This window comes from Triticum urartu, chromosome 7A (genome assembly GCF_056163025.1).
Source record: "Triticum urartu cultivar PI428250 chromosome 7A, HENAU_Tu73, whole genome shotgun sequence".
Classification (NCBI taxonomy): Eukaryota; Viridiplantae; Streptophyta; class Magnoliopsida; order Poales; family Poaceae; genus Triticum; species Triticum urartu.
The window spans coordinates 518,547,026-518,568,762 of NC_141879.1; positions in this window are offsets into that span (position 1 = coordinate 518,547,026).

Genomic DNA, 21,737 nt, shown 5'->3' on the forward strand with positions numbered 1-21,737 from the left:
GTCGTTCTTGTGGGCTTAATCCTTGAGGGATCTATGCCCATTTTCTGCACTGTATCCTGATAAAGCAGGTTCAGGCTACTGCCGCCGTCCATGAGGACTCTTGTAAGATGAAATCCGTCGATGATTGGGTCGAGAACCAATGCGGCGAAGCCGCCATGACGGATGCTAGTGGGATGGTCCCTTCGATCAAAAGTGATCGGGCAGGAGGACCATGGGTTGAACTTTGGGGCGACTGGCTCTATCGCGTATACGTCCCGTAGTGCATGCTTCCGCTCCCGCTTGGGAATGTGGGTTGTGTATATCATGTTCACCGTCCGCACTTGTGGGGGAAAGCCCTTCTGTCCATTGTTGTTCGGCGGCTTGGGCTCCTCGTCATCGCTGTGCAGCCCCTTGTCTCTGTTTTCGGCCCTTAACTTGCTTGCCTGCTTGAACACCCAACAATCCCTGTTAGTGTGATTGGTTGGCCTTTCGGGGGTGCCATGTATCTGGCACAAGCGATTGAGTATTCGGTCCAAACTGGACGGGCCCTGAGTATTCTTTTTGAATGGCTTTTTCCGCTGACCGGATTTATAGCCTTTGAATCCGGCATTGACTGCCGTGTCTTCATTGCTGTCGCTGTTAATGCGGCGTCTTTGCTTATTCCGACGTGTCCTGCCACTTTTGTCCTTGGTATCCGAATTACCAGGGTTCTTTGATAAGTTGTTACTGCGAGCTAGCCAGCTGTCTTCTCCCGCGCAAAAGCGGGTCATGAGTGTCGTGAGGGCTGCCATGGATTTCGGCTTTCCTGTCCCAGGTGCCGGGCAAGCCACTCGTCGCGGATGTTATGCTTGAAGGCTGCTAGGGCCTCTGCGTCCGGACAGTCGACTATCTGGTTTTTCTTTGTTAGGAACCGTGTCCAGAATTGTCTGGCCGATTCCTCTGGCTGCTGAATTATGTGGCTTAAGTCATCGGCATCCGGCGGTCGCACGTAAGTGCCCTGGAAGTTGTCTAGGAATGCGGCTTCCAGGTCCTCCCAAGAACTGATTGAGTCTGCTGGCAAGCTGTTAAGCCAATGCCGGGCCGGTCCTTTAAGTTTGAGCGGGAGGTATTTGATGGCGTGTAGATCATCGCCGCGTGCCATGTGGATGTGAAGGAGATAATCCTCGATCCATACGCCGGATCTGTTGTGCCATCGTATGATTCGATGTTTACGGGTTTGAAACCCTCTGGGATTTTATGATCCATTACTTCATTCGTGAAGCATAGCGGGTGTGCAGCGCCTCTGTACTGGGCTACATCACGACGCAGCTCGGAAGAGCTATGTCTGTTGTGTTCGGCCCGGCCGGATTTGTTGTATCCGGAGTGAAGATCATTGTCACATGTCGTAGGGCGCCTGCGCGATCCATAGATCGATCTTGTTTGTCTTGCCTTATCCTCCAGTATGTCTCGCAGGTCGGGCGCATTTTCCCGTGCCTTAGTTGAGCGGCGTCGGGGCATGGCTTGGGTGGAGGGCCGAGAGGCCTCTCTGTCGCGGCCGCGAGGTGGCCGGTCTGCCATGTCATGCGCTGGTGGTGTAGGTGCTTCCTCCTCTGATTGGGGTAGCGGCCTGTGCTTCGGGTAACTCTTGGAGGGGCGTTCGAGTTCATACTCTTCGGCCGCAAGGACTTCAGTCCATCTGTCAGCTAGCAAATCTTGGGCAGCTCTAAGCTGTTGCTGCTTTTTCTTGAGACTGCTTGCCGTGGCTAAAAGCATGTGTTTAAAACGCTCTTGTTCGGCGGGGTCTGATGGTATGACGAATTCGTCGTCATCGAGGCTTGCCTCGTCTTCAGAGGGAGGCGTATAGTTATCATCCTCGACCTCTCGGTCTGCCGCTCTCTCATGAGAGCTGGCTTCTCCATCTTCCTGTGCCGAATCTTGCTGAGGTGGGTGTTCTTCGGTGCTATCCGGGGTAGTATTATCTCCCGTGCCGGAATCACCGTTTTTGCTTTGGCGGGATTTAGAGCGGTGCCGCTGACGCCGGCGCTTTGGCTGTTTCTTGGGGGCATCATCCCCCACTGTTCCATCGCCATCTCCATCTTTTGGAGTATCCACCATATATATGTCATATGACGAGGTGGCCTTCCAGCGCCCTACAGGTGCTGGATCCTGTTCATCTCCTACATCGTCGTCCATGCCGTTGATGTCTTCGGAGCTGAAGTCAAGCATGTTGGTTAGATCGTCGACAGTGGCTACAAAGTGGGTGGTGGGTGGGGTTTGAATTTACTCATCGTCCGTATCCCACCCTCGCTGACCGTAGTCCGGCCAGGGCTCTCCTGATAAAGAGAGAGACTTAAGAGAATTTAGGATGTCGCCAAAAGGCGAATGCTGAAAGATGTCTGCGGTGGTGAACTCCATTATCGGCGCCCAATCGGATTCGATTGGCAGGGGTGCGGGGGGTTCGGAGTCCGGGGAGGAGTCTGGATCCTTGGAGTCACGGGTCGTGCAGAGTGCGGGGCTAGCGTTCGGCTTGATCGCTTTTGGGATCGCAGCCCCCGAGGTGACGTCCAACCGCTCATCCTCGATTGGCGCAATAGGCTCCGAGTTAGGGGTCGGAACTGATGCGGGTGCGGCCTCCAGGACACTGTCCGGGGGCAGAGCTAGATCATGCCCCTCGAGATAGTGCGGCGCGCTTGGCCGTGGCTCGAGCCCGTCGAAGATCAAGTCTCCGCGGATGTCAGCCGTGTAGTTTAAGCTTCCAAACCTGGCTTGATGGCCAGGGGCGTAGCTTTCGATCTGCTCCAGGTGGCCGAGCGAATTGGCCCGCAGAGCGAAGCCGCCGAAGACGAAGATCTGTCCGGGGAGCAAAGTCTCACCCTGGACCGCATCATTGTTGATGATCAAAGGAGCCATCGGGCCTAAAGGCGATGACACAGAGGAACTCTCAATGAAAGCACCAATGTCGGTGTCAAAACCGGCGGATCTCGGGTAGGGGGTCCCGAACTGTGTGTCTAGGCCGGATGGTAATAGGAGGCAGGGAACACGATGTTTTACCCAGGTTCGGGCCCTCTTGATGGAGGTAAAACCCTACGTCCTACTTGATTAATATTGATGATATGGGTAATACAAGAGTAGATCTACCACGAGATCAAGGAGGCTAAACCCTAGAAGCTAGCCTATGGTATGATTGTTGTATATGGAGTTGATTGCCTACGGACTACAACCCTCCGGTTTATATAGACACCGGATAGGGTTAGGGTTACATAGAGTCGGTTACAATGGTAGGAGATCTTGAATATCCGCATCGCCAAGCTTGCATTCCACGCCAAGGAAAGTCCCATCCGGACACGGGACGAAGTCTTCAATCTTGTATCTTCATAGTCCAGGAGTCCGGCTGAAGGTATTATCCGGCTACCCGAACACCCCCTAATCCAGGACTCCCTCAACGACTTTGATATTATTACCTCCATATCTTAAAACAATCATCAAGCATCAAACGTCTCTTAGTATTCAAAACACTCCTAGGAAATTTTTTACTAATCTTGAATACCTAGCATATGAGGATTATTTAAGAAAATTACCATGCTATTTAAGACTCTCAAAATAATCTAAGTGAAGCATGAGAGATCGATATCTATAAAACAAATCCACCACCGTGCTCTAAAAGATATAAGTGAAGTACTAGAGCAAAACTATATAACTGAAAAGATATAAGCGAAGCACATAGAGTATTCTAACAAATTCCAAATCATGTATGGATCTCTCAAAAGGTGTTTACAGCAAGGATGATTGTGGTAAACGAACAAATAAAGACTCAAATAATACAAGACTCTCCAAGCAAAACACATATCATGTTGTGAATAAAAATATAGCTCCAAGTAAAGTTACCGATAGAAGTAGACGAAAAGAGGGGATGCCTTCCGGGGCATCCCCATGCTTTGGCTTTTAGGTGTCCTTAGATTATCTTGGGGGTGCCATGGGAATCCACAAGCTTAGGCTCTTGCCACTCCTTGTTCCATAATCCATCAAATCTTTACCCAAAACTTGAAAACTTCACAACACAAAACTTAAAGTAGAAAATCTCGTGAGCTCTGTTATCGAAAGAAAACAAAAGAACACTTCAAGGCACTGTAATGAACTCATTCTTTATTTATATTGGTGTTAAACCAATTGTATTACAACTTCTCTATGGTTTATAAACTATTTTACTAGCCATAGATTCATCAAAATAAGCAAACAACACATGAAAAACAGAATCTGTAAAAACAGAACAGTCTGTAGTAATCTGTACATAGCGCAAGATCTGGAACCCCAAAAATTCTAAAATACATTGCTGGACGTGAGGAATTTATCTATTAATAATCTTCAAAAATAATTAACTAAATATCACTTTCCAAATAAAAATGGCAGCAGTTCTCGTGAGCGCTAAAGTTTCTGTTTTTACAGCAAGATTAACAAGACTTTTCCCAATTCTTCCCAACGGTTCTACTTGGCACAAACACTAATTAAACACAAAAAACACAACCTAAACAGAGGCTAGATAAATTATTTATTACTAAGCTGGAGCAAAAATCAAGGAATAAAAATAAAATTGGGTTGCCTCCCAACAAGCGCTATCGTTTAACGCCCCTAGCTAGGCATAAAATCCAAGGATAGATCTAGGTATTGCCATCTTTGGTTGGAAATCCATAAGTGGCTCTCATAATAGATTCATAAGGTAATTTAATTTTAATTCTAGGAAAGTGTTCCATGCCTTTCCTTAACAGAAATTGGAATCTAATATTTCCTTCCTTCATATCAATAATTGCACCAATCGTTCTAAGGAAAGGTCTACCAAGAATAATAGGACACGAAGGATTGCAATCTATGTCAAGAACAATAAAATATACGGGCACATAATTCCTATTTGCAACAATAAGAACATCATTAATTATTCCCATAGGTTTCTTAATAGTGGAATCCGCAAGGTGCAAGTTTAGAGAGCAATCATCAAAATCACGGAAACCTAACAAATCACACAAAGTCTTTGGAATCGTGGAAACACTAGCACCCAAATCACATAAAGCATAGCATTCATTATCTTTAATTTTAATTTTAATAGTTGGTTCCCACTCATCATAAAGTTTTCTAGGAATAGAAACTGTAACTCAAGTTTTTCTTCATAAGATTACATCAAGGCATCAATGATATGTTTAGTGAACACTTTATTTTGACTATAAGAGTGAGGAGAATTTAGCACAGATTGCAACAAGGAAATACAATCAATCAAAGAGAAATTTTCATAATTAAATTCCTTGAAATCCAAAATAGAGGGTTTAGCAACATCTATGGTTTTAATTTCTTCGATCCCACTTTCATCAATTTTAGCATCAAGGTCTAAAAACTCCGAATTCTTGGAACGTCTTCTAGGTAAAGGTGGATCATATTCAGTCCCATCATTATTAAGATTCACATTGCAAAACAAAGATTTAATAGGGGACACATCAATAACTTTTAGATCTTCATCTTTATTTTCATAGCAATCCGGTTTAGCAGCCATCCTATTAACTAAGGTGGCTTGCTTATCCGAAATTTCAGCGGTCAACTTCTCAAGACGAGCAATTTGGGATCTTAAACCATCAAATTCTTTAGACATATCATCGAGCTCTTTATTCATAAAACTCATAAAACTTTTTTGTTCCTTAAGTTCGTTTCTAAAGAAACTATTATGCTCGAATTGCAAGACCATAAAACTCCTAACGTTGTTTTCGATTTCTTCTAACCTTTTAAGGTAAAGATCACAAAATCGGGGAAGAGCCATCGTGACAAGCAAGCAAACTAACACAAGCAAATAAAAAGCAAGCGGGCAAAAAGAAGCAAATAGAGAAAGAGAGGGGGCGAATAAAACGGCAAGGGTGAAGTGGGGGAGAGGAAAACGAGAGGCAAATGGAAAATAATGTAATGCGGGAGATAGGGATTGTGATGGGTACTTGGTATATTGACTTTTGCGTAGACTCCCCGGCAACAGCGCCAGAAATCCTTCTTGCTACCTCTTAAGCACTGCGTTCGTTTTCCCCAAAGAGGAAGGGATGATGCAGCAAAGTAGCGTAAGTATTTCCCTCAGTTTTTGAGAACCAAGGTATCAATCCAGTAGGAGGCTATGCGCGAGTCCCTCGTACCTGCACAAAACAAATAAATCCTCGCAACCAATGCGATAAGGGGTTGTCAATCCCTACACGGCCACTTACGAGAGTGAGATCTGATAGATATGATAAGATAATTTTTTTGGTATTTTTATGATAAAGATGCAAAGTAAAATAAAAGCAAAGTAGAAAGCAAAGGAAATAACTAAGTATTGTAAGATTAATATGATGAAGATAGACCCGGAGGCCATAGGTTTCACTAGTGGCTTCTCTCAAGAGCATAAGTATTCTACGGTGGGTGAACGAATTACTGTTGATCAATTGATAGAATTGAGCATAGTTATGAGAATATCTAGGTATGATCATGTATATAGGCATCATGTCCGAGACAAGTAGACCGACTCCTGCCTGCATCTACTACTATTACTCCACTCATCGACCGCTATCCAGCATGCATCTAGAGTATTAAGTTAATGAAAACAGAGTGACGCCTTAAGCAAGATGACATGATGTAGAGGGATAAACTCATGCAATATGATCAAAACCCCATCTTGTTATCCTCGATGGCAACAATACAATACGTGCCTTGTTGCCCCTACTGTCACAGGGAAAGGACACAGCAAGATTGAACCCAAAGCTAAGCACTTCTCCCATTGCAAGAAAGATCAATCTAGTAGGCCAAACCAAACTGATAATTCGAAGAGACTTGCAAAGATAACCAATCATACATAGAAGAATTCAGAGAAGATTCAAATATTGTTCATAGATAGACTTGATTATAAACCCACAATTCATTGGTCTCAACAAACAAACCGCAAAAAGAAGATTACATCGAATAGATCTCCACAAGAGAGGGGGATTACATTGTATTGAGATCCAAAAAGAGAGAAGAAGCCATCTAGTTAATAACTATGGACCCGTATGTCTGAGGTGAACTACTCACACTTCATCGGATGGGCTATGGTGATGATGTAGAAGCCCTCCGTGATTGATGCCCCTTCCGGCGAAACTCCGGAACAGGCCCCAAGATGGGATCTCGTGGGTATAGAAAGTTGCGACGGTGGAACTAGGGTTTTGGCTCCGTCTCTGATCGTTTCGGGGTACGTAGGTATATATAGGAGGAAGGAGTACGGCGGTGGAGCAACAGGGGGCCCACGAGGGTGGAGGGCGCGCCTGGAGGGGTAGGCGCGCCCCCCTACCTCGTGGCCTCCTCTTTTGTTTCTTCACGTAGGGTCCAAGTCTCTCGGGTCTTGTTCGATGAGAAAATCACGTTCCCGAAGGTTTCATTCCGTTTGGACTCCGTTTGACATTCCTTTTCTTCGAAACCCTAAAATAGGCAAAAAAACAGCAATTGTGGGCTGGGCCTCCGGTTAGTAGGTTAGTCCCAAAAATAATATAAAAGTGGATAATAAAGCCCAATAATGTCCAAAACAGTAGATAATATAGCATGGAGCAATCAAAAATTATAGATACGTTGGAGACATATCAACCATCATTAGCTTCCTCACTTACTGGTGTAGGAATCACTGGAACTGATCTCAGTGATGAACTACTTTCCAATAAGGGAGAAGGTACAATTGCATCGTCAAGTTCTACTTTCCTCCCTCTCACTTCTTTCGAGAGAAATTGCTTCTCTAGAAAGGATCCATTCTTAGCAACAAATATTTTGCCTTCGGATCTGTGATATCCAATTTGAGTTCGAGCTTATTAGGTTGAAACTTTTTCACATAAGCATCGCAGCCCCAAACTTTAAGGAACAACATCTTGGGTTTCTTGCCAAACCACAATTCATAAGGTGTTGTCTTGACGGATTTAAATGGTGCCCTATTTAGCGTGAATGCAGCTGTCTCTAAAGCATAACCCCAAAACGATAGCGGTAAATCAGTGAGAGACATCATAGATCACACCATATCTAGTAAAGTATGATTACGACGTTCAGACACACCATTACGCTGTGGTGTTCCAGGTGGCGCGAGCTGCAAAACTATTCCACATTGTTTCAAATGAAGTCCAAACTCATAACTCAAATATTCGCCTCCACGATCAGATCATAGAAACTTGATTTTCTTGTTATGATGATTTTCCACTTCACTCTGAAATTCTTTGAACTTTTCAAATGTTTCAGACTTATGTTTCATTAAGTAGATATACCCATATCTACTCAAATTATCTGTGAAGGTGAGAAAATAACAATATCTACCGTGAGCTTCAATGTTCATTGGCTCACATACATCAGTATGTATGATTTCCAATAACTCTGTTGCTTGCTCCATTGTTCCAGAGAACGGAGTTTTAGTCATCTTGCCCATGAGGCATGGTTCGCAAGTACCAAGTGATTCATAATCAAGTGATTCCAGAAGTCCATCAGAATGGAGTTTCTTTATGCGCTTTACACCAATATGACCAAAATGGTAGTGCCACAAATAAGTTGCACTATCATTATCAACTCTGCATCTTTTGGCTTCAATACTATGAACATGTGTATCACTACTATCAAGATTTAGTAAAAATAGACCACTCATCAGGGGTGCATGACCATAAAAGATATTACTCATATAAATAGAAAACCCATTATTCTCTGATTTAAATGAATAACCGTCTCGCATCAAACAAGATCCAGATATAATATTCATGCTCAATGCTGGCACCAAATAACAATTATTTAGGTCTAATACTAATCCCGAAGGTAGATCACTACTATGGAAAAGCCTAGCAGCAGCGTGGGTTTTAGGCCTATCAGTAGCGCGGGATGGTGCGCTACTGGTACGGCTCTACAGCTAAAGGTTAGCAGTAGCGCGGGTTAACCAACGTTGCTGCTATATCGACTTAGTAGTAGTGTTCTGTCCAAACAGCGCTACTGGTAATTACTAGTAGCGCTTCTCCCTGCACGTGCTACTACTATTATTTCATATTTTATTTCTTTTTTATTTCATGTTTTATTCATACACCTTTATACAAGTTTTCATACAGCAGCAATTTAGAGATTGTTTTTACATCATAATGAGTTATTACATCACTGGGTGAAAGAACCGTGGACTAGTTTCAAGTGGATGGACATCCACTTGAAACTAATCCGTGGTTCTTTCACCCAATGATATAATAAATATCATCGTCACCATCATAATCATATCATTAACAACTTATCATCATAATACATCATTGTCATATAACACCTCCTCATGATCATCCTTTTCATCAATGAGACATCACATAGCAAGTTGGTCACTAGTCATAATCACAACTACTCCTCATCGTCAACTCTAACACATTGTACCACATGATAAATATTGTACCTCATAGGACCTACTACAGTCTCTTAGGACCTACTTTATTCTCTTAGGTAAAATAGCATAAAACAAGGTAGCCCCTAACTCTCCATTATGGAGAATGGAGATTATCCTGTCTCCAATTCTTGCCTTTCGCACAATGTTGCTTCCAAGTAGCTCCTTACGACTGTCCATACATTTTTTCCATTCTGTGATTTTCATGTCTCCATCTCTTTTAGAAATCCGATATGGACAGCTGAGATTCGTAGGACGACCTGGCTGTATGTTCAAAACATTAAGGCGACCTTTCTGATACATCATGTGAGGCACACAATCATCCGGGATTTTCTGTTGAAAAACATAGTAATAACTTCGTAGTTAGCAATGTAGTTAAGTTTTAAAAGAATTTATGCAAAAGATGCACGGATGTCGTAATAGTAAAAAAATGTTACCATGGCATCTCCATGGATGTTACTGTAGTTCAACACATGCACTAGTGGCACGTATTGACCATAATGTGGTGGAGTTTTATTATAGATATTGTAATTCTCAAGATCAGTACAAAATGAGACCAGATGACTTTTCTCCTCATAAGTTAACTCAAAGCCATCGGTGTAGTAGGTTCTGTCTACCATGTTCCGCACATTGTTTGAATAATTAAAATAAGCTGTAATAGGATCGAAAGTATGTCTAGAGGGGGGTGATTAGACTACTTGACCAAATAAAAGCTTAACCTTTTCCCAATTTTAGTTCTTGGCAGATTTTAGCTATTATAGGACAAGTCAAGCAATCATCACATAATTCAAGCAAGCATGCAAAGAGTATATTGGCAGCGGAAAGTAAAGCATGCAACTTGCAAGAATGTAAAGGGAAGGGTTTGGAGAATTCAAACGCAATATGAGACACGGATGTTTTTCCCGTGGTTTGGATAGGTGGTGCTATCCTACATCCACGTTGATGGAGACTTCAACCCACAAAGGGTAACGGTTGCGAGAGTCCACACAGGGCTCCACCCACAAAGGGTAATGGTTGCGCGAGTCCACACAGGGCTCCACCCATGAAGGGTCCACGAAGAAGCAACCACCCACAAAGGGTCCACGAAGAAGCAACCTTGCCTATCCCACCATGGCCATCGCCCACACAGGACTTGCCTCACTAGCGGTAGATCTTCACGAAGTAGGCGATCTCCTTGCCCTTACAAACTTCTTGGTTCAACTCCACAATCTTGTCGGAGGCTCCCAAGTGACACCTAGCCAATCTAGGAGACACCACTCTCCAAGAAGTAACAAATGGTGTGTAGGTAATGAACTCCTTGCTTTTGTGCTTCAAATGATAGTCTCCCCAACACTCAACTCTCTCTCATAGGATTTGGATTTGGTGGAAAGAAGATTTGAGTGGAAATCAACTTGGGAAGGCTAGAGATCAAGATTCATATGGTAGGAATGGAATATCTTGGTCTCAACACATGAGTAGGTGGTTCTCTCTCAGAACATACGAGTTGGAATGGTGTATGTGCTCTGATGGCTCTCTCTTCGAATGAAGAGGAGGTGGAGGGGTATATATAGCCTCCACACAAAATCCAACCGTTACAAAGTTTTCCAATCTCGGTGGGACCGAATCAACAAGCTCGGTCGGACCGAAAATGTAAACCTAGTGACCGTTAGAGATTTTCGGTGGGACTGACATGCAACTCGGTAGGACCGATATGGTTAGGGTTTGGGCATAACGTAATCTCGGTGAGACCGATTACACAAACTCGGTGAGACCGAATTTGGTAATTAGCTAACCAGAGAGTTGGTCAGGCAAACTCGGTGGGACCGATTTGCTCTTTCGGTGAGACCGAAAAGTTACAAAGGGGAAACACTGAGTTTACATTGCAATCTCGGTGGGACCGATTCGCTCTTTCGGTGAGACTGAAAAGTTACGAAAGGGAAACAGAGAGTTTGCAATCCCATCTCGGTGAGACCGAGATCCCTGTTGGTAGAACTGAATTGCTAGGGTTTGGCAGTGGCTAATGACAAGTGAAACTCGGTGGCGCCGGATAGGAAGAATCGGTAGGACCGAGTTTGGCTTAGGGTTTAGGTCATATGTGGATATGGGAAAGTAGTTGAGGGTTTTTGGAGCATATCACTAAGCACATGAAGCAAGAGGCTCATTATGCAACACCTCATCCCTCCTTGATAGTATTGGCTTTTCCTAAAGACTCAATGTGATCTTGGATCACTAAAATATAAAATGAAGAGTCTTGAGCTTTTGAGCTTGAGCCAATCCTTTTTCCTTAGCATTTTGAGGGTTCCACTTTCACATCCATGCCATGCCAATCATTGAGCTTTCCTGAAATAATCATCTTGGAATAGCATTAGCTCAATGAGCTATATGTTGTTATGAATTACCAAAACCACCTAGGGATAGTTGCACTTTCAATCTCCCCCTTTTTGGTAATTGATGACAACATATAGATCAAAGCTTCGACAAATGATAATAAGCATGAAATATATCGTCGCTTTGAGAAGTATGTGATAAGTAAGAGCTCCCCCTAAATTTGTGCATATTTAAAATTTGCTTTGGACTGCAAATGCACAAGGAGTTAGAGTCATGGGTTACTCTTCCATGTCACATACATCTTGGTGGAGCGCTTAAAATGATAAGAATGAAATATATGCACTCATCACCAAGAATAGTGAAAGATCACATAAGATAGATAAGATAATAGCATTAAGCAAGCATTAAGTGTAGCTTATGATCAAACACATGATCATCAATGTCTCACAAATAATGACGTAGTATCTCAAGCACTCAAAAGCAAACAAGTTTGAAAAACCACCAAATAAAGCAAGAGAGAAAAGCAACACTCTCTCTCTCGAAGCCTATGATCTATACATTTTTCTCCCCCTTTGGCAAGAAGTTACCAAACAGTTCCTAGAAAATGCATAGTACTAGATCGACGCTCAGGCTTGATCTTCTGGTGGTGGTGGAGTCCGGATCACTCCAAGGATGAAGTCTTCTGTAGACGCTGAAGTAGACGCTGGAGTTGGAGCTGAAGTAGATGCTGGAGCTGGTGGAACTGAAGCTGTAGCTGGTGCTGAGGTGGTGGCTCTTGTGTCAGCAACTGGCACGGCAGACGACCTCGGACCTCGTGGCACTCTGGCAAAGGCATGAGTGGTAGTCCTGCCTCTCCTCTCCTGCATATCATCTTGGAGCTGCTTCACTGCAGTCTAAATCTCCGTTACCTTGACATCCAAGTCACAGAACTTTTGTTCCATGATTCTCTCTAGGCTTGCCTGGTTTTGAGTTAGGGTGGCTAGTCCTTGCTCAATCCGCAGGGTGGATGCAATCAGGTAACCAAGCTGCTCTTGTTTGGTCTTCAAGAAATACTCAGATGCCTCCTCTTGAGTTGGCATCTTGGCAGCTTTCTCCTTCCTTGCCTTCTCCTTCTTTGCGTATGCTTGGGCAGATGATGGCTCGTTCTCAGTCATGACAACTTGATTGTCCTCAAAATCTGGATGGATGGGCAGGTGTTCCTTGTCCAATAAATATATGCCCGTGCCCATCTTGGAGTTAATGAGCTCCTGGATCTGAGGGGCATATCCGCAACTCCTCTTATGATCTGCTGCAGTCCTTTTGATAGTTTCCACTATGAGGCTCATCACCTTGAACTTCTGAGGCACATCAAATACATGTAGCAAGTTGATAGCATGGCCTCTGATCATCTTGTGATCTCCAGACTTGGGCAATAAGGTGTGCCTCAAGATCCAATTGATAGTTGGCAGCCCTGACAGAAGGTAATGCACAGACCCAAATTTGAAGGTGTCAAGAGCTTCATTGGGAATTTCCTTGTACATATTGGACATAGAGTTATGGTCCATCTTCTTCTTGGCATATATGTCCAAGTCATCATCATGCTCCTCTGGGGCATTAATGATCTGTGCCCACTCAGCAACTGTGGATTGGTACCTTGTACGCTCAGACATCCATGTGATCCTCCCATCTGAATAAAAATGTGTTGTGGAGTAGAACTGCATTATAAGCTCCTCATTCCACTTTGTGAGCTTCTGCCCAACAAAGTCAGCTACTCCACAAGCTATGAAGCTGTCTTGCACTCCAGGATAGTGCTCCTCATTGTCCTTGATGTACTGCCAGTCAACCCATCTCATATCACAGACTATTGGCTTCTTATCAAGCAGCACTGTCTCATAGAAGTCCTGTTGTTCCTTAGTGTGGAACCTGTAGTCAACAGCAGTCCTCCTCCTTGAAGCATACGGGTCTGCTTCTCTCCACTTCCTCAGCCCTGAATCTCTCCTGAGCTTCATGTCCTCAGCCACAGGATGCGCATCTTTGTGGTCTGGGATCTTGGGCTTGAGCTTTCTCAGAACTTGCTCTTCATCCTCTTCTTCAGCAACAGTCTCAGGCACTGGGGCCTTGTTCTTCTCCGCTGCAGGAATGCTCCTTGTATTCCTCTTTGGTTTTGGCTTGGAGGCAGCTTTGGGCTTAGATGCAGTAGCCCCTGATCTTATGGCATCACCCATCAGGTTGGGTGCCTTGGGTGCTGGTGCAGCTACCTCTTCTTCCTCTTCCTCTTCCATGATGGAAGCCTTTCCTAGCACTCTGGCTACGGTCTTCTTGACCCTTTCCTTTCTTTTCTTCCCCTCAGCAGCAACTGGCTCTTTAGGTGCAGGCTTCTCAGTTGAAGCTCTTGCCTTTGACATGGGCTGCCTGCCTGCTGGCCTTTTGATTTTCAGCCCTGGCTTTGTGCCTTGAGCTGCCTCAACTCTCTTTGATGTGGCCTCTTCCTCTGCCACATAATCTTCATCTTCGGAATCAGAAGTTCTCTTCTTCCTCTGTCTGGTGGCAGCTTTTGGCAAGTTGCTAGGGGTGCTCCTGCTACCCTCATCTGAAGAGCTGGAGGGACTAGTGCCCTCACTCATGTGCACCTGCTGCTCTGACATGTTCTGGCTGTCACTTCGATCAGACATGCTGCAAGCTCTGACTGCTGACCCTGTGAACAGTTTATAGATGAGGTAGAAAAGATGAGCATCACAAAATGCAGAGATTTTTGCAAAAGAATGATCCAAAAACTTAGTTTTAGTTTCCCACTGAAATCATCTCGGATCTACCGATTTTCAAACTCGGTGATACCGAAGCAGTTTTGGAACCTAAACTAGTGAACTCGGTAGGACCGAGTCACAGTTCGGTGGCACCGAGACTGCTAGGGTTTCACAGAGTTCCAAAATCGGTCACACCGATAAGTAATTCTCGGTCAGACCGAGTCTCACTTGTGCAATGGCATAAGCCAAATCGGTGGGGCTGAGTTTTTCAACTCGGTGGGTCCGAGATGGTTTCGGCGGAAACCTAACCCTAAAATTTTCGAATCAAAGCTAATCTACGGGCGTATTGACTGGATAGGAGTGTTTCAATCATGGCAAGAATCATGAAGAACACAATGTGCTAGGAATCGGACGGGGAATAACACTGTGATCGAGTCCACACCCTAGTTCGGCGGAGACTCGCTACGGCGGCAACGGCGGGGCAGAATTCCCGTTGACGGCGACGAAAACTAGCGACTGGAGGCGGCTGGCAGCGAGAAGACGATCCGGAGACCACGTTGGCAGAGCAGGCTATCGCGCGGGCGAAGGGGTTTGGAGAAATTTCTAAATTTTTCCTGTGACTATATATAGCCCGACCCTGTCGGTGTGACCGAGTGGAACAACTCGGTGGCACTGAGATTCATAACTGCAGGCAGTTACTAAAACTCGGTGTGACCGAAATGTTCAAATCGGTTGCACCGAGATCGAAAACCTAGATCAACTTAATGATCTCGATAGGACCGAAAGTGGGGTATCGGTCAAACCGAGAATCATAAAGAGGTTTTGGAAGTTTAAGTCTATGACGAATCGGGGACTCCGAGCGCTCCTCACACAGAGTGGTTCAAATCTGACTTGATCAAATTTTGTGATGCAGCATGAATAGAGTTTGAGACGAGAAAAGCATAGATAGCTAGAGGAGGTACTTAGGCATTCTTGTCCATCCACTTGGCAAAAGAAAATAAAACCAAACAATCAAAACAACAAGTGGATGTCCTCGAATGAGTAAAATATGATGCTCACACAATAAGATGGCAAATGAAATATGTGGCAAGGCATTCACAACCAATTCTAGCATCTATCAAGCAATTTGCGATGACAAGGTCATCTATATATGAGTATATTGACTTAGGAGTCAAGTGAGAGCACTTGATCATAGGTCATACTCATCGTTTAAGCTCAAGTGGGGTTACCACTTTTACATAAAGCATTGTTGTGTTCACATCTTTAGAGTTGCTTTAGCTCAAGTCTTAGAGTAAAGCTCCCCCTAGATGTGATATCCCCCCTAAGAGGGATGAACTAACCTTGGGTTTTGTCGATGATGACTTCATGTAGATGTTGAAGATGTGGATGCTCAATGTTGATGTAGATCACTTGGAGCTATCCATTTGAGTGAATTGCACTTTCAATACCTACATGGGTTAGTCCCACAAGGAACAAACAAGGATATCCATAGACATAGAGTGATGCACACAAAAGATGATGTCCGTGAAAACTTTTAGGTTACCTTGTCCCTTGTCTTACCAACAAGAGGGTTTGTGACTCCTTGAACTAGTGCAAGATGTGGAAGTTGATTGCACTTGTTCTTGCCAAAATGATAAGAGTGAAGTATGTTGGCGGAGTCACCCTCAAGAACTCTCTAGTTCTTCTTCTTTTGGATCCACATCATCTTGATGGGAATCCTTGGAGTTGTAGTCGTACTTGATGAAGTGGAACTTGAAGTAGTCTTGGGAATCCACTTGACTAAGGTCTTAGGAGCTTCTTCAAATGCGTCAATTTCCTCTTGAAGCTTGTCCTTGCCTTTTTGCTTGTGGTCTTGTGGTGGAAGATCATCTTGAGCTTGTGTCCCCTTGAAAGAAGTATCATACTTCTCTTGCTGAGGAACAAACTTTGTCTTGGGGTATTGATCTTCTTCCCACTCAACTCCATTGGCATTGAACTTTTGTTCAAAACCAACACCTTGATTCTTCCGGTGCATTCCTTGCTTGCGCACAATTTCCTCAAATTGCTTACTCCCGGCAAGGCTTTTGTACACTCCTTTCTCTATAATTCCCTTCAATAAACTATTTTCTTGCTCAAGTGTAACTTGGCTAAGAGAATCATTAGTGGAATCAAGAGAACTACTAGAAGCAACAATATTGGATTTAGCATGATCATTGTTACTGCTAGAGGAAGAATCTTTCTTGTTCTTGTTACTAGACTTGACTTGAGGCATGTAAGTGGATAAGAGTAAACGCTTGGCAATGTAAGAAGAGCTTTTCTTGCGGAGATCATCATTGATTGCTTTTAAGAACTCATGCTCTTGCTCAAGATTGAGCTTTTCAAAGCGTAATTTCTCATGAGCTCTTAAAAGTTCTCGATGATCTTCGAAGATAGTTTCATGAGCTAACTTAAGAGTGTTTAGTTCTTTAGTTAGAGCCTCAATCTTCTCCTTATCATTGTCATTCGTTTTATCTTGATTAGCATGTTTAATTGACGTTTCATCATAGTATTCATCACTAGAGTTGCCAACAAGCAAATCATCACCTAACAAGTCATCTTCATCACTATTGAAATCAACATACTCGGGGTGTGTTACCTTAGGACCTTTGGCCATGAAGCATCTTCCAATTCCTTCATTTGGTGAGTCAAATATGTCGTAGGAGTTGGTTGACACAAGTGCTAGACCAGCAACACCTTCATCTTGAGTATCTTCGGAGTCGGAGTGATAACTTCTCTCGAAGTGGCTGTCGGAGTCGGAGCCGGATACCCATTCACCAACATGAGCTTGATGTCTTCGTCTTGTGTAGCTCCTTGATGATTTTTCCTTCCTTTCCGAATCCTTGCTTCTCTGTGAGTATCTTCGTTCATAACGATCATCTCTACTCCTCCTCTCTCTTGGTGGTGATTCTTTGCTTCTTCTTTTTGGAGAATCTTCTCTTCTCTTGTAGGGAGCCGTACACTCATTGGAATAGTGTCCGGGTCTTCCACAACTGTAGCAGTTTCGCTCTCGACTAGAAGATCTTTTGTCATTGTAGGACCTTGACTTGAAGCTTCTATCTTTGCTTCTACTCTTGTAGAACTTGTTGAAGTTCTTCACCATTAAGCTCAATTCTTCATTGAAGTCTTGTTTCTCACTTGATGATGTAGGGGCTTCACATGAGGCTTTATAGGCACCACTTGATTTGTTGTGAAGTTCCTCTTTATCCTTAAGTGACATCTCATGAGCAACAATTCTTCCAATCACCTCCGTTGGCTTGAGATCTTTGTAATTGGGCATCATTTGGATCAATGTGCACACGGTATCATATTTTCCATCCAAGGCTCTTAGAATCTTCTTGATGATGAATCTGTCAGTCATCTCTTCACTTCCTAAGCCGGCAATCTCATTTGTGATGAGAGCAAGCCTAGAGTACATTTCAGCGACACCTTCACCATCCTTCATCTTGAACTTGTCAAGTTGGCTTTGAAGCACATCCAACTTGGATTCCTTGACGGAGTCGGTACCTTCGTGCATATCAATCAAAGTGTCCCAAATTTCCTTCGCATTCTCAAGACGGCTGATTTTGTTGAATTCTTTGGGGCACAATCTGTTGAAGAGAATATCACAAGCTTGAGCATTGTATTGCAACATCTTCAACTCATCCGCGGTAGCTTCACGGTTTGGTTCTCTCCCATCAAAGAAGTCACCTTGCAAACCAACACACACAATAGCCCAAACGGCGGGGTTATGTCCCAGAATATGCATTTTCATTTTATGCTTCCAACCAGCAAAATTAGTACCATCAAAGTAGGGACCTCTACGGTGGTAATTTCCCTCGCTAGACGCCATACTCTCCTAGGTTGTGAAACCAAGGCTATGACCACCAAAGCTATGGATATCAAAGCAAATGGAGACCAAAGCTCTGATACCACTTGTAGGATCGAAAGTATGTCTAGAGGGGGTGATTAGACTACTTGACCAAATAAAAGCTTAACCTTTTCCCAATTTTAGTTCTTGGCAGATTTTAGCTATTTTAGGACAAGTCAAGCAATCATCACATAATTCAAGCAAGCATGCAAAGAATATATTGGCAGCGGAAAGTAAAGCATGCAACTTGCAAGAATGTAAAGGGAAGGGTTTGAAGAATTCAAACGCAATATGAGACACGGATATTTTTCCCGTGGTTCGGATAGGTGGTGCTATCCTACATCCACGTTGATGGAGACTTCAACCCACAAAGGGTAACGGTTGCGAGAGTCCACACAGGGCTCCACCCACAAAGGGTAATGGTTGCGCGAGTCCACACAGGGCTCCACCCACGAAGGGTCCACGAAGAAGCAACCACCCACAAAGGGTCCACGAAGAAGCAACCTTGTCTATCCCACCATGGCCATCGCCCAGACAGGACTTGCCTCACTAGCGGTAGATCTTCACGAAGTAAGCGATCTCCTTGCCCTTACAAACTTCTTGGTTCAACTCCACAATCTTGTCGGAGGCTCCCAAGTGACACCTAGCCAATCTAGGAGACACCACTCTCCAAGAAGTAACAAATGGTGTGTAGGTAATGAACTCGTTGCTCTTGTGCTTCAAATGATAGTCTCCCCAACACTCAACTCTCTCTCATAGGATTTGGATTTGGTGGGAAGAAGATTTGAGTGGAAAGCAACTTGGGAAGGCTAGAGATCAGGATTCATATGGTAGGAATGGAATATCTTGGTCTCAACACATGAGTAGGTGGTTCTCTCTCAGAACATACGAGTTGGAATGGTGTATGTGTTCTGATGGCTCTCTCTTCGAATGAAGAGGAGGTGGAGGGGTATATATAGCCTCCACACAAAATCCAACCGTTACACAGTTTTCAAATCTCGGTGGGACCAAATCAACAAGCTCGGCCGGACCGAAAATGTAAACCTAGTGACCGTTAGAGATTTTCGGTGGGACTGACATGCAACTCGGTAGGACCGATATGGTTAGGGTTTGGACATAACGTAATCTCGGTGAGACCGATTACACAAACTCGGTGAGACCGAATTTGGTAATTAGCTAACCAGAGAGTTGGTCAGGCAAACTCGGTGGGACCGATTTGCTCTTTCGGTGAGACCGAAAAGTTACAAAGGGGAAACACTGAATTTACATTGCAAACTCGGTGGGACCGATTCGCTCTTTCGGTGAGACCGAAAAGTTACGAAAGGGAAACAGAGAGTTTGCAATCCCATCTCGGTGAGACCGAGATCCCTATCGGTAGAACCGAATTGCTAGGGTTTGGCAGTGGCTAATGACAAGTGAAACTCGGTGGCGCCGGATAGGAAGAATCGGTAGGACCGAGTTTGGCTTAGGGTTTAGGTCATATGTGGATATGGGAAAGTAGTTGAGGGTTTTTGGAGCATATCACTAAGCACATGAAGCAAGAGGCTCATTATGCAACACCTCATCCCTCCTTGATAGTATTGGCTTTTCCTAAAGACTCAATGTGATCTTGGATCACTAAAATATAAAATGAAGAGTCTTGAGCTTTTGAGCTTGAGCCAATCCTTTTTCCTTAGCATTTTGAGGGTTCCACTTTCACATCCATGCCATGCCAATCATTGAGCTTTCCTGAAATAATCATCTTGGAATAGCATTAGCTCAATGAGCTATATGTTGTTATGAATTACCAAAACCACCTAGGGATAGTTGCACTTTCAGCTGTCAATGGAAATAAGCTGTCAACTATTTTGAAATGAACAATATAAATTAGTTAATAACTATGTTTGAGAAACTCACATAGCAGTAGAATTGGAAGCGTATCAACAAGGACCCAAATGTCCAAATTTTCTTGGTCGATGTCAGGATCACCAAGATCCATGGTGACAAACATACCCTCTTGAAAATGATACACCTTGCAAAGTGCTTCCCAACCCAGGCAACCAAAATGGGATACACTCTCAAAATTGTATAGATTTACCTCAAAATCCATACCATGATGGGTCCTTAGGTTAATTTTCTTTGTTTCATTCCTCACATGATCTTCAAAACCTATCCTCTCCAAGACATAGCGTCTTGCATGGCACGGGATAAGCTAGTCGAATTGTAAAAGACAAAAATTACACGTTAAAGTAGTACAAGTTGAGCTTAATTACGAAAAAACACTTTGCGTCGTAGCTTACCGTATCATAATCGAAGGCTCGAGCTTAATGCTGAAGCGCCGATCTTCGTCCAGGTGAGGCCTGTCGCAGAAACCCGGTCGTCGTGGCACCAGGAGCACTCCCCTGGGAGACTTTCGTCATTCGAGTACGACATTTTCTATGTTCATAATTCAAATATTAAACTTGTACAATTAAATATATGTACTATAAAAATTAAATTACATCATTATTATTCATCACGGGTTGACTATCGGTCTGCCGAGTCTATATGATGGAGACTCTCCCTCACTGATTCCGCTCTGACATTTGCGACCGTCGATGATGGTTGTTACTCCTTCTTTCCCTAGTGCATAACAAAGGTCTAGCACAAGGAAAAGAAGGAGAAACGACCCCCACGACAATAGTCGGGATTCTTCGTCCTCTCTCATATATGGTGGATACACTCCCTCATTGATTTTTTGACCTTCGGTGATGTAGCCTCGCCAGACTTAATGTCAACCTGAAATGTCGTTTAATTATTTTTCTAGAAAATCCAGGCCACTCAATATTTCCTACATATTCTAGCACAAGTGATGCCAAAATTCGCCAAAAATTCCGGCATGACCTTTGCTAATATAGGACATATAGAGCGGCTGAAATTTGCCGGAACGGAAATTAATCAACACTCCCGCAAAACATAGGCCACTCGGAGGTGTACCATGAACATGACCGGCCACTTGGGCAACCACATATCCTATTTGAGCAAGACAAAGATATACATGTTTTTGTCTACATCATATCTTATAGGACTCATATTGACAAGGAGATTTGGCTGGTCTCACCTTGAGGTCGGAGGGGGTCGGTAACGGGGACGATGGCGGGGATGATGGAGGGGCTCCTTGATTTCTGCAAAAACAAAAACCCTATAAACAAAACCCTAGCTAACAACATCGATGCGGGAATAATTGCTTAAACTAAAAAATAACAACAAATGTGACATGTTCAACTAGTTCTATTAATTCAAATAGTTCTTAATAAATATAAACTTAGTATAAATAGAAATAAACTAAAAATAAACTAGTTCAACTAGTTATATTAATTTTCTTACTAAAAATACATTAGGTCTATTAATTCAACTAGTTCTTACTAAAACTAAACTAGTTCAACTAGTTTATTAATTTACTTACTAATTATTTTAAACACTTACTAAAAACAGTAAAAAAAACTATATTGAATTTTTTCTCTAA